The sequence below is a fragment of the Chiloscyllium punctatum genome, chromosome 9, assembly GCF_047496795.1.
Source record: "Chiloscyllium punctatum isolate Juve2018m chromosome 9, sChiPun1.3, whole genome shotgun sequence".
Classification (NCBI taxonomy): Eukaryota; Metazoa; Chordata; class Chondrichthyes; order Orectolobiformes; family Hemiscylliidae; genus Chiloscyllium; species Chiloscyllium punctatum.
In genome coordinates, this window is record NC_092747.1 from 72,114,391 (window position 1) to 72,131,785 (window position 17,395).

The following is a 17,395-nucleotide window of genomic DNA, read 5'->3' on the forward strand; positions in this document are numbered from 1 at the left end:
GGCGCCATTTTGTCATTCCATTTGCTCCTCATCCCTCCCATCTAGTATGTAACAAATTATTTTTTCCTCCTGCCTCTGCTGCAAAGCATAATTGCATTTCACTTGAATCCTTAACACTGTTTCCTTCTTCACAGATGTCTCCTGACATATCAGTTACTCCAATGCATTCTGCTTTTACTTTAGATCTCCAGCATTCAGTGTTTATTTCAATTTTCTACATTGATGGGCTGATGACAGTAAACAAATCTCAGCTTCCACAGAGGATGGACTATTGAGAGACCCTATCAGCATACAATCAATTAGAAGTTATTGAACTGCTAAGAACTTTCAGTCTTGTGTTATTAAAGTCCATAGTGTACTGTAATTTTAAGGAGGCAATGTCACTTGGCCTTAGGGATCCAAGTGCCTGAGAGGAAAAGAAAGTGCATAATCTTCAAAGTGTCTACAGTGAAATCACCAAAGCCTATTTATTTTCCCATGTCTCATATTAAAGATATCTTTTAGACTGATCTTCCAAAGATAAGTAGGTGCTTTAGACTCACCGAGAGCAGCATAGCAGCAATAACTTGGTTTCTGTTCCGATTTCTATAGCACTGAATTGGTGGTCATATTTTTAATGATACTGTGAGGCCAACATAGATACTTAGAATGTGGTTGCAGTTTGAGGGTCACATTAATACTTTAAACCAAGGCATGTATGTTTTGGAATAAATTTAATCTGTGGGAATTCTTGATTTTGGTCATGAAGTTCCTTGATCAAAGATTATGGGATTCAGTGGAAACCAATTTATCACATGTTGTATACATAATAGTGGAAATGAAAACAAAGTAGAAATGCTGTAAACCAGCAACCATTGCAGTCAGTTCCTAAATTGTTTGTACATCATTGTGTCATCATTATAGATGATGAAGGCAAAAAAATTTAACAGACCAGAAAATCAATAAACCTACTAGATATCAGAGGTTGCTTTAGCACTTTATTTCACCATGATCAAATCAATGCATCAGGTCCTTTTTTTTAATTATTTTGTAAACCTTCAAATGATCTCTTCAAATTTAAGATAAGCTGTAGGTTTTTCTCAAAACTGTTTATATTTACTGTTTTATTAGTTTTCATGATAATTAGACCATAATGATCTATGTAGAAATTTACTGACAATTTTATGTCCAAATCAAAATAGGTTAGTAAAGGTGATGCTCTTGGTTTTCCCTAATTTCTAAGACATGGCCAGTCTGAAGCTGATATTATCACTTTCTATTGACATTTTTTTTTATCAGAAGATACTTTGGATTTATATAAACTAATAACCAGTTTATAAAGGTAACTAGAATGAATATTTTTCTACACTAATTTTAAATGAGTAATGCAATTTCACTTATGACTCTGCTGCTGAAAACAAGACTACTTAGAAAGCCATTTCAGAATGTCTAATGAAGACATCCAATAAAGAATAACTTGTTTAAAAATTGGCTTGCCTACTATTTGGGCATGGGGCTCACAATTTGCCACCTGCCCATTTTTGTGCCAATCACTGTAGGGATCAGCAATTTTTATGTATCCAGCACACCTGCCTCAGTGTAGTTTGGGACCGAATAGCTCTCTTACTGTCTGTCTTCAAGCACCCTGCGGCCTCTTTGCACAGCAGGAATTTGGCAGCATTGCTTGTCATTTGGTACTGTCACTTCCTCTTCCTAAAGAGGGGTTGTATCTTAAGAGCAAGCTGCACAAAGATATTGCTGCAAATTAAATTAGTTCAATGTGAATTTGAGGGCAAAAGGGGTGTTCCAGCGAAATGGATGTGATGTTGGAGATATTGCCGGTAAACGGGAGAAGTGAGACACTTTTTTTTCTCAAGGTAAAGAGTGAATCCTAAACAACCATCTCAGAAGGGAGTGGAAACAGGTGGCCAGGAAGGTCAATATTCAGGCTTGTTATGAGAATTGTTTCCTAATTTTAAATTTACCTGTGTATTTTGTTTATGTCATTTGTTTCACGAAGGCAGTTACAATAAAACTACTTATGAATCAGCTGATTGTAATACTGAAGTCAGATCCCAAAGTGAAACTTGGCTTGATAGATCGTGAATTAAATTTTGTTTGTTTCTGTGGTGGTTGATATGGTCACTGATAACTACATGAGAATATGGTCAATGGGGTCTTTAAACGAGCACAAGTTTATTACTCAAAAAGGGGAAGAAAAACAAAGCTATATATATCTGAATTTTTAGGAAGATCTTAACATCGTCAAAAATACTTAATTGTCTCCTGTTAAATTGCTTATATTTTATTATTTTTGAAATAAATTTTGATTTGGAGTTCTGAACTGAGCTGAAGGTGACTTTTGGATAGTGAGCATAATCTTGTGTTTTAAAAAAAACAAGGAACAAAAACTGAGGCTAGGCCTGCAAATTGCAGGTTGGTTCTAAATCAAAGGATTCTACAGATACTACTTTTGTGTCAAAGCATGTTTAACCAGATATTTGACCATTAATGAGGTCAGCATTTTGGAATTGGTGCCTGCAAGTGTGGGAGGAAGCGTGATAGTCAAATGGGGAGGGATAGAGTTTTTGTGACTGTTTTGACCTGGGGGTTTCTGAGAGAGCTTGGCTGTTGATGCTATGGCATGAAGATTCCAAAGGTCCCCACCTAACATCTCTGAATTTCCATTAGTTGATAATGAGAATAGAAATTAAGTTGTAAGTTATTGAATCCTCCTCAAAGTGAACTGAAAAGGTGGCACTGATCGACACCTTCAGAAAATCAACCAAGACACATTGATATATGTTTGTGCAGCAATGCATCATTTTTTAAAAAAAACTACAAGTAATCTGGTTAGTTTTGTTATTTTCTTATGTTTATTTCTTAACTATATTTGTCTCTGTCTTTTGTGTGAACATGGCTGAAAACACGTTATTGGATTTAAATCAGCAACATCAATTTAAATTACTTTGTTTAATTTGACTCGCTACAGTTACTGTATTGTTAATATGTCAAGTCATTTGTTTAAGCTACCAAACTTGATGTCTGGAATTGATTTTAAAAACCAAAAATGTGAATTGGGGTCAATTTTGAGGTCTTTGAAGGCTTTAGTTCTTCTGTGTTGTGAATATATAGGTAGGGAGGCTGATTTTATTTGGCTGTTTGTCTCTGTTTCATAACACGCCCTAGCAATGCCCTTCACAGATACTCAGTTATGGTGAATTATTGCTCTTAGCTTATTCCTTTAATTTCTCATATAGGTTGATTATTTCCTTTTTGATGTTTAAAAATCTCTCAACACCAGGTCATAGTCCAACAAGTTTAATTGGAAGCACACTAGCTTTTGGAGCGACGCTCCTTCATCGGTGATTGTCACCTGAAGGAGAGTCGCTCCACAAGCTAGTGTGCTTCCAATTAAACCTGTTGGACTATAACCTGGTGTTGTGATTTTTAACTTTTTGTACACCCCAATCCAACACCGGCATCTCCAAATCATTCCTTTTTGATGATGTCAAGCCTCCTTTCTTCTTTGAAGGACCTGGATCTCTTTCTAGTTCTAAGAACTAGAGAACTTCTACAAATTCTTACAACCTGGAAGTTTCTGCATGATTGGGCACGGTGGCTCAGTGGTTAGAACTGCTGTGTCACAGCACCAGGGACCCAGGTACAATTCCCTCTTTGGGCGACTGTGGAGTTTGCACTTTCTCCCCATGTCTGTATGAGTTTCAGCCTGGTGCTCTAGTTTCCTCCTGCCCTCCAAAGAAGTTGTGTGGATTGGGCATGCTAAATTGTTCAGTGTTCAGGGGTGTGCAGGCTATGTGGTTAGCCATGGGAAATGCAGGGTTTTCGAGTAGGGGGATAGATCTGGGGAATGCTCTTTGGAGGCTCTGTGTTCAGAGGTAGGGACATAATCATTGTACCATAAGAGCTTTGGGTCCACTTTTCAAAGCCCTTCAATGAAGTTTTGAACAGCTCAATCCCAAAACTCAATCCTTATAATATCCTTTGTTCATTGCAGACTGCCAACCTGCAAGGTGACCTGTTTATTCCTACTGTGTTCTTCACTCATTAACCAAGCCCCAAATAATTTCATTAGCACTTGTGATTTGGGGTAATTAATTTTATATAATTATCTCCTTGATCAAATACTACTTGAAAATCCGAATACATTGGTTTCTTTTTAATAGATTTCACCTGGTTATATCTGCAAAATAATTCATTAAAATTGGTGAAACTGTTTGCAAGTGTCACATTTGAAAAGCCACATATTGCAGCAACAGGTCTAATTTTAACTTTGTTTTACAAGTTAATTGAAGACTTAATTTATTATAATCAGACTATACTCCACAGATGCAGATGAAAATAAACAGTCTTCATTTTTGTTGAGCAAGGAAAAATTGTACAATAATGAAACACATTAATGGCTAATATGTTACAATAATTCATTCTGGAATGGGGAGTTAAATATCAACCAAAACTTGCAGCCTGTGCACAGACATGACCCCAACCTTCCAGTAGCTGGTCACTTTAACACCGCGTCTTTTTTATATGCCCACTTGTCTGTCCTCTGCATGCTGCAGTAAATCGCAGTGCAAACAGAGCAGCAACATCCCATCTTCAAACTAGGTAGTTTACGACCTTCTGGGCTCAGTACCTTCAACACCTTCAAATTGTGAACCCTTTTCTTTTAGCTTTGCTTATTATGGTCCCCAGTGTGTTGCTGCCTGATCTGTTGTGCTTTTCCAGCATCGGAGGAGCAGGCCAGAGTCCTCCTTCAGGAATGCTGCATGACCTCCTGTGCTTTTCCAGCAACACACTCTCGACTCTGATCTCCAGCATCTGCAGATCTCACTTTCCCCTTGTTACGTTCCCTGTCACGCGCACTCGCTCTCTCCCGTTCTCCCACCCTAGTGGGATTGTCTGTTCTTTACAGTTTGGCAGTTAGACACACTATTAGTCTGTTATTCTCACGTTTTGATCACTTAATCTGAACTATCAACGCCCTTTCTCCCCCAGCAATCCAACTTCTTCATCACACTTCAACTCAGAGTCATCTAGACTTGAAACATGAGCTCCCTTTCCCACCATGGATGCTGCCTGACCCACTGATTTCCAGCAAATTTTGTTTTTAGCCCAAACATTCTAGCTACTTCATTAACAATCTTTCTATTATCATGTCAAATGTGAGATGGTTCTGTCTATTGCTAGGAATATCCTGGCTACAATGCTTCTGAAAAGGCTTGAACCTTACATTTAAAAAAACACCCAGTTACAGCCATGTCATTTAGGGTGGCAGCGTGGCACGTTAGCACAGTGCTTAGCACTGTTTCCTCACAGTGCCAGGGACTCTGGTTTGAATCCAGCCTTGGGCAGCTGTCTGTGTGGAGTTTACATGTTCTTCCTGTGTCTGCATGAGATTCCATTGGGTGGTCCGGTTTCCTCCCACAGCCCAAAGATCTGCAGGTAGGTGGATTGGCTGTGCTAACATTCACTTCAGTGTCCATGGATGTACATGGTAGGTAGATTGGCCATAGTAAATGTGGAACCATGGGATAGGATTGGGGGCTGGGTCTGGGTGGGATGCACTCTGGAGGCTTGCTGCAGATTTAATGGGCTGAATAGCCTCCTTCCACATTTTGATTCTATTTGCACTAAGCCAAATACAAGTAAAGCAAAGACCTATACATCACTTTCATAGATCCTAATAAGGCATTTGATACTGAGAACGGAGATGGACTTTGTAAAATCCTTGAGAAATTTGGAATCCCACCTAGGTTTCTGGCCACGGTGAAACAATTTCATGAAAATTGGTCAAACACAACAGTGGCTTCATGAATGCGTTTCAAGTATTCAGTTGTGCAAAGCAATGATATGTGATGATTGACTTTATTCACAGTCTTCTGCAGAAGGCCTGATGTAGGCAACAACGTATTTGAAGGAGCTTCTGGACTGACCTCCAGCATTTTCAGAATCTCTCAAAGGCTGAACAACCTTTTGTTAATGACTGAACTTTCTTGATCCATGGTTGAAGCACAACTTTGCAAATTAAGGAACTTTAAATTTCCTTATCATCCTGCAGCTCAAGAAGAATCTCAGCCACCAAGCATTGTCATTTTAAGGGAGCTGAGTGAAAACTGTCAAGCATTTTACTGATTTGGGGAGCATTATGTTTGATGCCATTATTTTTTTTTAAAAATTGGACAAAGGGTTAAAGGAAGCACCACATTTGGCAGATACATCAAACAAATTAAGCACAGCCTTGAAACACGGGCCAAATTCGGTGGACAAAGCTGTATCCTCACCGCCAGTGCTGAGTTGTACTGCAGCTATGCATGCCTTTTAGAGCATTCCTATTTGTGCTGCTGACACAGCAGCCTCCAGATCTGGCAGGACTGAATCATAAACATTCGAAACAGCCAAAGTTGTAAGCACCAAGGCCATCTTCCTGCAAAACCAACTGTATTGGGTGGATCAACATGCCCTAATAGAAAGCAGTGGCCTGCCTTAGTGTTATGTCAAGAACTGACTACAAGTAAAAGGAACAGAGGACAAAAGACTCCCTGAAGAAGTCCCTCTGTCACATTGATAGTTGCCAGTGGGAAGCACATGCCTCAGATCATGACAGCTGGAGATACGACATTAGGAGTGCCAAAGGCACCTTTTTAAGACTGAAGAACTTAAGGATAGTAGTGGGAAGTTGTGTGTGGAGGCTGAAGAGATTGGGGAGATACTGAATGAATACTTTTCGTCAGTATTCACTCAGGAACAGGACATTGTTGCCGATGTGAATACTGAGTCACAATTAATTAGAATGGACGGCTTTGAGGTATGTAGGGAAGAGGTGTTGGAAATTCTGGAAAGGGTGAAAATAGATAAGTCCCTCGGCCTGATGGCATTTATCCTAGGATTCTCTGGGAAGCAAGGGAAGAGATGGCAGACCATTGGCCTTGATTTTTATGTCCTCGCTATCTACAGGAATAGTGCCAGAAGACTGGAGGCTAGCAAATGTGGCTCCCTTGTTCAAGAAGAGGAGTAGGGATAACCCTAGTAACTATAGGCCGGTGAGTCTCACTTCTGTTGTGGGCAAAGTCTTAGAGAGAATTGTAAGGGATAGGATTTATGAACATCTGGATAGGAATAATGTGATCAGGGATAGTCAGTATGGTTTTGTGAAGGGCAGGTCATGCCTCACAAACCTTATTGCATACTTCGAGAAGGTGACTAAGGAGGTGGACGAGGGGAAAGTGGTAGATGTGGTGTATATGGATTTTTAGTAAGGCGTTTTGATAAGGTTCCCCATGGTCAGCTACTGCAAAAAATACGAAGGTATGGCATTGAGGGTGAGTTGGAGGTTTGGATTAGGAATTGGCTGGCTGGAAGAAGAGAGGGTAGTAGTTGATGGTATAGGTTCATCTTGGAGTGCAGTTACTAGCGGGGTTCCGCAAGGATCTGTTTTGGGACCATTGCTGTTTGTCATTTTTATAAATGACCTGGAGGAGGGGCTAGAAGGTTGGGTGAGCAAGTTTGCAGATGATACGAAAGTCAGTGGAGTTGTTGTCAGTGAGGAAGGATGTGGCAGGTTACAGCGGGATATAGAGAAGCTGCAGAGCTGGGCAGAAAGGTGGCAAATGGAGTTCAATGTAGCTAAGTGTGAGGTGATTCACTTTGGTAAGAGTAACAAAAAGATGGGGTACTGGGCTAATGGTAGGCTACTTGGTAGTGTGGATGAGCAGAGGGATCTTGGTGTCCATGTACACAGATCGTTGAAAGTTGCCACCCAGGTAAATAGTGCTGTGAAGAAGGCATATGGTGTACTGGGCTTTATTGGTAGAGGAATTGAGTTCCGGAGTCCTGAGGTCATGTTGCAGTTGTATAAGACTCTGGTGCGGCCGCATCTGGAGTATTGTGTGCAGTTTTGGTCGCCATACTATAGGAAGGATGTGGAGATGCTGGAACGGGTGCAGAGGTGGTTTACCAGGATGTTGCCTGGCATGGTAGGAAGATCGTATGAGAAAAGGCTGAGGCACTTGGGACTGTTTTCATTGGAGAAAAGAAGGTTTAGGGGTGACTTGATAGAGGTGTACAAGATGATTAGGGGTTTAGATAGGGTTGACCGTGAGAACCTTTTTCCATGTATGGAGTCAGCTATTACGAGGGGGCATAGCTTTAAATTAAGGGGTGGTAGGTATAGGACAGATGTTAGGGGTAGGTTCTTTACTCAGCGAGTTGTGAGTTCATGGAATGCCCTGCCAGTAGCAGTGGTAGACTCTCCCTCTTTATGGGCATTTAAGCGGGCATTGGATAGGCATATGGAGGATAGTGGGCTAGTGTAGGTTAGGTGGGCTTGGATCGGCGCAACATTGAGGGCCAAAGGGCCTGTACTGCGCTGTATTCTTCTCTGTTCTATGTTCTATAACTAGCAAGAAAGAGAAGAGGTGACTTGGATGAATCAAATTGTTTCCAGAGGTGATTACTGCCTTTGCTTGCATAACTCCGTTGGCTGGACAACTGATTTTCAATTCAGTGATGCCAACAGCATTGGCTGGGTTCCTGCACTGGCTGAGGTTACCATGATGGATTCTTCTCAACCTCTCCCCTTGCCTGAGGCTTGGTGACTCTCAGGTTAAACCACCACCAATCATCCCTTGCAGATCAAGAGCAGTCTAAGACGAACATGACTTATCTTTATCTTATTTGCGCTATGAAACATCTTATCAGTTATGGATGAGTCACCACTGGACCTGCAACTAATGCATACAACTTTGAAAAAGTTTTGCCTTCAAAGAAAAATGAAGAAATCAGCTCCTGATTCCAAGTCTTTGCCCAGACTAAAATGCACAAGTCAGGAATATAATGGCAGGACTGACTATGAAGAGATTGGATTGGTTAGCACTATATTCACTGAAATTTAGAAAAATGAGGGAAGAGTCTCATCAAAAACTATACATTTCTAACAGGGCTAAACAGGATAAATGCAGGAAAGATGGTTATGATGACCAGTAAGTCCAGAATCAGGGTCACAGTCTATGGATATGGGGTCAGTCATTTGTGACCGATGAGGAGAAATTTCTTTACCCCGTTAGAGTTCTAGAAATGTATGGCATGGAAACAGACCCTTTTGTCCAACTCTTCTGTGCCGACCCAATATCCTAAATTAATCTAGTCTCATTTGGCCCCTATCCCCCTCAACTCTTCCTATTCATACACCCTTTGAGATGCTTTTTGAACTCTGTAATTGAACCAGCCTCCCCCACTTCCTCTGGCGGCTCATTCCATACACTTACCACCCTGTGTGTGAACAGGTTGCCCCTCTGGTCCCTTTTTAAATCTTTCCCCTATCATCTTAAACCTGTGCCCCTCTGGTTCTTGTCTCCCCCATCCTGGGTCATTCCATTCGGAAGGAGAAGAGAACAGGAGTGTTACTGAAAGGCAGAAAAACTGCAGAAAGTCGGGAGATAGACAGAGCTCTGGTTAAGGCCAAGTGGGGCTTGCTGAGGGAAAACGTGAAGCTGTTCATTTTGGATCGGGAGAATGAGCGTTAATGCTGAGCCTGTGGAATTCTGTCACAGAAAGCATTGTGGCCAAAATATTCAAGAAGACTTTAGATATTATTCTCCAGGCTAAAGAAATCCAAGGGTGGGGGAAGAAGTGGAAACATATTGAATCATATTGAAAGACACAACAGGCTTGGAGTGCCAAATATTCCACTGTTCATTCAATTTTCTGTTTCTATAATTGAATACTTCCTGCCAATTCAACAATTCTCAAGAAAGCAAGCACCATCCACGATAACAAAAACAAATTAGAGTAACTCAGGCCTGTCAGCATCTGGAGAGAGAAACTAAAGTTAATGTTTTGGAGTCCAATGATCTGACTTCAGAACAGTGACTTGATCTGAAGTGTTGACACTGCTTTCTGTCCCTAGATCTTGCCAGCCTTGCTGAGTTTATCCAGTAATTTTTGTTCTTGTTTCAGATCTCCAGAATCAGCCGCTCTTTTGTTTTACTAAGCAGGATAAAGCAGACTGGATTCTTGTTTGGAATATCATTCACCACTTTAACTACTCGTTCCCTTCAGCACTGGTACATCGTGCTGTTGTGTGTACCAACTGCAAGATATGCTGAATAACTCACCAAGGTTTCTTTTGATAGTATTTCCTTACAGGCAAACTCTATAGCTCAGAAGGAGTCAGATTGTGGCAGTTCAAGAAACCCACTCATTTCAGCAATTTTGGATGGAAGATAAATAGTGGCCTTGTCAGTGGTGATTACGTTCCATGAATAGATTTTAAAGTTTTTTTTTAAAAACATCACTTGCAGACAATCTATTGCAGACCACTGTCATGAACCAGCGCTGCAGTGCTTGATTATATCAGAATAGAAAGCTGTTAAACTCATGTTTTACAGATATAGAATTCTCGCCAAATCTTAAGGAGTGTTGATGATTGTGACTGCTCATTTCATGAAGTGAGGAGGCATACCTTCCTCCTCCTCTTCTTAAACAGAGTTAAGAATCCATTCTGTGCAACTAGCTTAACCTATTGATTATAAAGAAGCATTTTCTTTCTGTAATGTGTACGGAATATGATGTGAATAAATTAAATCTTGCAAATTTGAAGGTTAAACTAATTACTTGAACATGGCTTCAAAGTCTGGTTCTTTGTATTGTGAAGGATAAGACTAGAATTAACATCTAAAGACCCAGTCATCTATAATTGTTCTAATGTGAAAACTAGTATTTTCAACTGTCATGTAATTACATCTCTACTGGACTGTTATGGTATTGGCTTATAATATGTGTGCTGAAATGCTTGATTCAGATGCTAGAAACTATTTAGAATAATGTTTTAGTCTTTGTAATTGTCTTTTGTTTACTACTTAACCTTTTAAAGATTCACTGTTGGAGGATTTTTATCCATTCAGTATTTAGTATGCGATTATGGTTCTAACAATGTGTTGAGAGGTGCATTCAAATGGAGCTTATCTAATTCCTGTGAGTTGTACACACCAGTCAATTACTTTCTGTGGTTTATGCTTGCATAACTGATCACCAAAATAAATGAGGTGAAATAGAGGTATTTCTGAAACCAGATCTTTGAAAGTGAAGAATTCAAAACCCTTTAAAAGACTGTTTTTTAACCTGCAGTACCACAAATGCCAGCCATTTTAATGTGGTCAATGGGCTACAATTTACCTATTGACTCATTTACTTTTAAAAAAAAAAATAAAGAACAGTACGGTAAAGGAGCAGGCCCTTTGGCCAACCTAGCCTATGCCGACAAGAGGCAGTTCAAATCTGAAAACCTTTTGTCTCTCTGATCTATATCCCTGTATTGCCTGACTATTCATGTATCTGTCAAAATGTCTTTTAAACATTGTTGTATCTGCTTCTACCACTTCCTCTTGGCAGTGTATTTCAGGCACTTACTACTGTATTAAAAAAAAACTTGCCTCTCACATTTAATGTGTGGAGCTGCTGATCTTGTACTCTTCATCTATGACAAAAAGGAGATTAGTTTTCTTCTGTATTGCAAAAAAGTGGATTAATAATTTCGCTGCACCACTTAAAAGCTTTTTTATTTTTTTGATTCATTGGGCTTAAGTAGCCCTGATTTTATTGCCAGTCATAGAGATGTACAGTATGGAAACAGACCCTTCGGTTCCTTTCTTCCATGCTGACCAGGTATCCTAAATTAATCTAGTCCTGTTTGCCAGCACGTGGCCCATTTTGCTCTAAAGCCGCCTTATTCATTATATCCATCCAGATGCCTTTTGAATGTTATAATTATACTAGCCTCCTCCACTTCCTCTGGCAGCTCATTCCATACACGCTCCACCCTTTGCGTTTTAAAAAAAAATGTTGCTCCTGAGGTCCATTCTAAATCTTGCCCCTTTCACCCTAAACCTATGGTCTCCAGTTCTGGACTCCCCCGAATCTAGGAAAAGACCATATATATTTATCCTATCCATGCCCCCTCATGATTTTATAAACCTCTATAAGGTCACCCCTCCGCCTCCAGCGTTCCAGGGAAAACCGCTTCAGCCTCTCCCTATTACTCAAACCCTCCAACCCTTATCTTGATCATCTTGTGTTGTCACTTTTAAGAATTAAAAATGTATGTAACAAAATGTCATGAGATTAAAAAGAGGCAAGTCAAGAGAAAATATCGTCATTCAGAGATGAGTTGTATTCATGATATGATTGGGAGAAGCGAGAATATAAAAGGGAAAATTGTAAGGCATGCTCAAGAAATGATTTGGATCTTTGGTTAAATTACTGCTTTCTGTTAATGTATGCACTAGCTGTTGAAATTCAGAGAGGTATGTTCATAACTTTTATAAAAGGATAAGCTATTTTTCATATGGCACCTTACATGACCTGTTCTAAGACATGTTACAGCCAGTTAGAATTTTTGAAGTGTAGTTACTTTTGTAACATAGGAGGTTTCAACAATCCTGGACACTGTTTATTTGAAAATCAACTACAGTTAATGAATAAATACTTAAGGCATGAAAATTCTACCAAACAGCTAGAGAGTTGATAAATCATATTTTTCAAATCATATCCTTAAACCAGCGTGTACAAAGTCAGCTGTGGGCAAATTAATAATTTAAGATCAAAAAACAAAAAAACTAATCAAAAGCTGAGAGAGACTACTTGGGTCATCTTAATTCATCCAAGCAAATATAGCATATAGTTTGTTCTTCCTATCTTCCTAATGCTGTCTAGTTCAATGAATCCTGCTCTCTCAACCCAGCACATTGCCTTGCTTGAATTTCAAGATTTGCACGTTACTGAACTCTGCTTCCTTCACTCCTGTGCAGTCGTTTATTGACCACGAACCAAAAAATCACCTTCCCCTCACTTACTAAATCTACTTGCCTATGAATTTGCAATAATCTGTACTCTTAGGCTCAAACCTAATGTTGTCATTAAATCTGATGGCAAGAGTGGTGCAGTTACAAGGCAAACTGATGACTTCCAGTGGAGACGGAAGGTCAACTCCCCAAAATCTTGTCCTACTCCCTCCAACTACAACCCCATCGATGAACATCAAGCCATTGTTTCCCAAACTACTGATGACTTGATCTTCTTTGAAGATTTTCCCTTCATAACTATGACCTCAAACTTGCAGAAACCACTTACAACCTTATTCATGATCGTATATGCTTCAGTCTTGGCACCCTTCACTCCTCGAACCACCAATGGAATTTAGCCTAGCCTGTTCAACTTGGCATCATAATTCAACTCACTTATTCTGGGTATTATTCTACTAAAAAATCCTCTGAATCACCTCCAGTCTGTGTTTGTATCCTTCCTTAAATCATGAGACCAAGATTGATTAGATTAGATTAGATTACTTAGTGTGGAAACAGGCCCCTTTGGCCCAACAAGTCCACACCGACCCACTGAAACGCAACCCACCCAAACCCATTCCCCTACATTTATTCCTTCACCTAACGCTACAGGTAATTTAACATGGCCAATTCACCTAACCTGCACATTTTTGGACTGTGTGAGGAAACCCACGCAGACACTGGGAGAATGTGCAAACTCCACAGTCAGTTGCCTGAGGTGGGAAATGAACCCGGGTCTCTGGTGCGGTGAGGCAGCAGTGCTAACCACTGTGCCACCCCTAATACTGTGCATGTGGTATTTGAGATGTATCACTATTCCCCTGTACAGCAAACACAATATTCTGACAATTGTTTAATTCCTCTCATAATGATGAATACCATCTCATTAGTATCCTTGATTGTGTTGTACCTCTTGTGATTCATGCGCTGAAACACTTAAATCCCTCTGCATTCACACTCCAGCTTTTTCATTCTTCCTTCCAAAAAGAGCAACTTCAAATTTTCCCCATTATATTCCAGCTGTCCGATTTTTACCCATACCCTTTCAACTTATTATTCTATAACTTTTTTTATTATCTTCATGTCATACTTTCCTTCATATGTTTGTGTGGCTTGCATATTAATCTACTTTGTCTGTGCTCCCCTCATGTAGATCATTGAAGTATTGAGGCCCTTGGCAGGATGTAACAGGTGGAGTTTTCCAGTCAGATAAAGACACATTCATGTTTCTTATATGCCAACCAGTCAATCTTTTATCCATACTAACATGAAACTCCTTATACTATGTATAACACCACTACAGGCTCGCTTTATCTACTGGATGTACTATTCCCCTGCAGAATTTCGATAAATTTGTTAGTGATTGCACTTGCACAAAATTATGCTGATAATTTCTGATTTCCTGAGGTTTTTCTAGTTATGTACCTATAACCTACATAATGATTGAATCTAGTGCGTACTCATGACAGATGTCAAGCTAACTGGCCTATAGTTTCCTCTTTTAAACCTCCCTCCCTTTTCGAATAGCTAAGTTATATGTGCAACTTTCCAGTCTGATAGAAACGTTACAGGAGCTAATGAATTTTAGAAAATGAACATCAATCCATCTAGTAACATATTAACTCTTTTGTTTTTAGATCCTAGAATGAGCACCCAGGGGAACCTCAGTTACAGCTCTTTCAGTTTGTTTAGTACTGCTTTCCTGGTGATTGCATTTTCGCCAAGTTCTGAACGCATGTAGCATTCATAATAAGGTAAACAAAGTGCATACTTGAAGTAAATATTCTTTTCACTTTCAGATATTTCAACTATTACTGGGATTTATTGTGTCCTCTGTAGTGAAAATATCAGTAAAATGTTTGTTACCATTTCCTTTACTATGCACCTTTTTTAGTTTTCATTCTCAGTCTAAAGGACCATCACTCACTTAGTCTTTTCTCTCTTAAATACTTGCGGAAACTTTGGCTATTTGTTTTTATATTTCTGGTCACTACTTACTTTAATTCCTTTCTCCTGGTTAACCTTTTAGTTCTCTTCTGTTTTTAAAATTCTGATCAATCATCTTTGCATTACACAATATATACATAGGTACTTAAGTTTGATGCTTTACCTAACTTTAGCCAGCAATAAAAAGTAGATCCTTCCCTTGGAATTGATCATTGTAGCAAACATTTACAAATTGAGTATTCTGAACAATCCCCTTAAATGAGTGCCACTGTTTCTCTACTGATCTGTCATCTTCACCTAGTATCGAAGTTAATTTTGGCTCCATTTTCATGCCGACATAGTTGCCCCTATTTAAGTTTAACAATAGTAGTCTTAGATGCACCTACACACAGACCCACCACAAGAGAGATATTTTCCTCTCCACCCCTATCTGCGTTTCAGAGAGATCATTCCCTCTGCGACTCCCATGTCAGATCGACAACACCCCCTTCCCTCTTGCCACCACAAGAAATGCAAAGCCTGATGCCCACACTCACCACCTCCGTACAAGGCCCCAAAGGAGCTTCCAACAGAAATTTACCTGTACTTCCACAAATGTCACCTACTGTATCCATTGCACCTGATGTGGTCTGCTGCACACTGGGGAGACAGGACACCAATTTGTGGATTGTTTCAGAGAATGCCTCTGGGGCACCTGCACTAACCAACCCCACTGCCCTGTGGCTGAACACTTCAACTCCCCCTTCCTCTCTGCCAAGGACATGCAGGTCCTGGACCACCTCCATCGCCAAACCCTAACCACCTGACACCTGGAGGAAGAACACCTCATCCTTTGCCGTGGGACCCTCCAACCACACAGGATCGATGTGGATTTCACCAGTTTCCCAATTTTCTCCCTGCACCGCCCCCCCCCCCCACCCCCCCACCCCCCCCCCCCCCCACCTTATCCCAGTCCCTACCTTCCAACTTGGCACCGCCCTCTCAAATGGTCCTAACTGTCCATCTTCCTTCCTACCTATCTGCTCCACCTTCTTGTCCAACCTATACTTTCACTCCCATCTTCACGTACCTATCTCATTACTAGCTAACTTCCCCCTAGCCCCACACCTTTCCACTTCTTTCTCAGCCCTTTTGGCCAACAAGCCTCATCCCTGATGAAGGGCTTATGCCCAAAATGTCGATTCTCCTGCTCTTCAGATGCTGCCTGACCAGCTTTTCCAGCTCCCCACTCTTTGACTCTGATCTCCAGTATCTGCAGTCATCACTTTTTCCTAGGACTTGGGTACTTCATGGGAAGGTCCTAGGGAGTGTTGTTGAAAAAGAGATCTTGGAGTGCAGGTTCATAGCTCCTTGAAAGTAGAGTCACAGGTAAATAAAATAGTGAAGGCGGCATTTGGTATGTTTTCCTTTATTGGACAGAGCATTGAGTATAGGTGTTGCGAGGTCATGTTGCAGCTGTCCAGGACATTGGTTAGGCCACTTTTGGAATATTGTGTGCAATTCTGGTCTCCCTCCTGTGGGATGTTGTGAAACTTGAAAGGGTTCAGGAAAGATTTACAAGGATGTTGCCAAGTTGAATAGATTGAGAGATTGTATAGGCTGGGACTGTTTTCCTTGGAACATTAGAGGCTGAGGAGGTTTGTACAAATCATGAAGGGCATGGGTAAGATAAATAGACAGGTCTTTTCCCTGGGTTGGGGGAGTCCAGAATTATAGGGCATAGGTTTAGGGTGATGGTGGTGTGTGTATGGAAGGTGCTGCCAGAGGAAGTGGAGGAGGCTGGTACAATTATAACATTGAAGAGGCATCTGGATGGGTGTATGAATAGGAAGTGTTTAGATGGATGTGGGTCAAGTGCTGGCAAATGGGAACAGATTAGGTTAGAAGCTGGACTGAAGGGTCTTTTTCCATGCTGTACATCTCTGATTCTATTACCCATAATTATTGCCATTCTTGTATTTTAAGCATCCAATCCTACTAGTGTTCTGCATCTTGCGTTATCATTGAGGGCCTGTGGACTGTCCCACTTATTTCACCTACTTTTCCTCCTCTCCATCTATGATTTTATGTCCTGTTCTCATCAACAAAGTTCATCTCTAACTTTTGCAACAATGCCAACTTTGCTTAGCATTGCTAGCCCCTCTGATTTATCTAGCTTCCAATCTTGAATACCTAATACACCTCAGTACTCAGGATTCTATTCTTGCCCCTCTTGCAGCCACTGCATAGTGGATCATATTTATGTACCTTACTGTGTTTTGATGTAGAAACAAATATATATTCAATGATACAGCAGCAACTTTGCCCAATATTACTTCATGAATCTGAACCCACTTCTCCCACACTAACCTTTTAGAGGCATATATTCCTCTCTCTAATACTTGATGCATGTGCAAGCTGTCACTGGGGATAAAATAATAATTCAAAGATAAAAATCTCTGAGGTTTTGCCTTATAATGTAGTGCCTAACTTCTCAAGCACTCTATGCAGAATCTCCTTTCCTTGTTCAATGCATGTTGTCTGAACGTGCATTATTGTGACCATTGGGATTTCCCCTCTCCCACTGCAAAGTACTCTTGAGCCCTGAGCAGATTTCCTGATCCCTGGTACCA

General features: G+C 40.5%; 1 protein-coding gene across 5 annotated transcripts in view; it reads left to right on the forward strand.

Moving 5' to 3' along the window:
• Positions 1-17,395, forward strand: part of LOC140481497 (protocadherin Fat 3-like) — a 792,082-nt gene that overhangs the window by 68,730 nt on the left and 705,957 nt on the right. For 2 of the 5 annotated variants that reach the window (XM_072577785.1, XM_072577787.1), the window contains one exon: positions 14,474-14,590. The exons of the other annotated variants lie outside the window; for them this stretch is intronic. The gene's annotated coding sequence lies outside the window, so the exon portion shown is untranslated. The remainder of the gene's footprint in view (positions 1-14,473; positions 14,591-17,395) is intronic. 5 annotated transcript variants of the gene reach the window in all.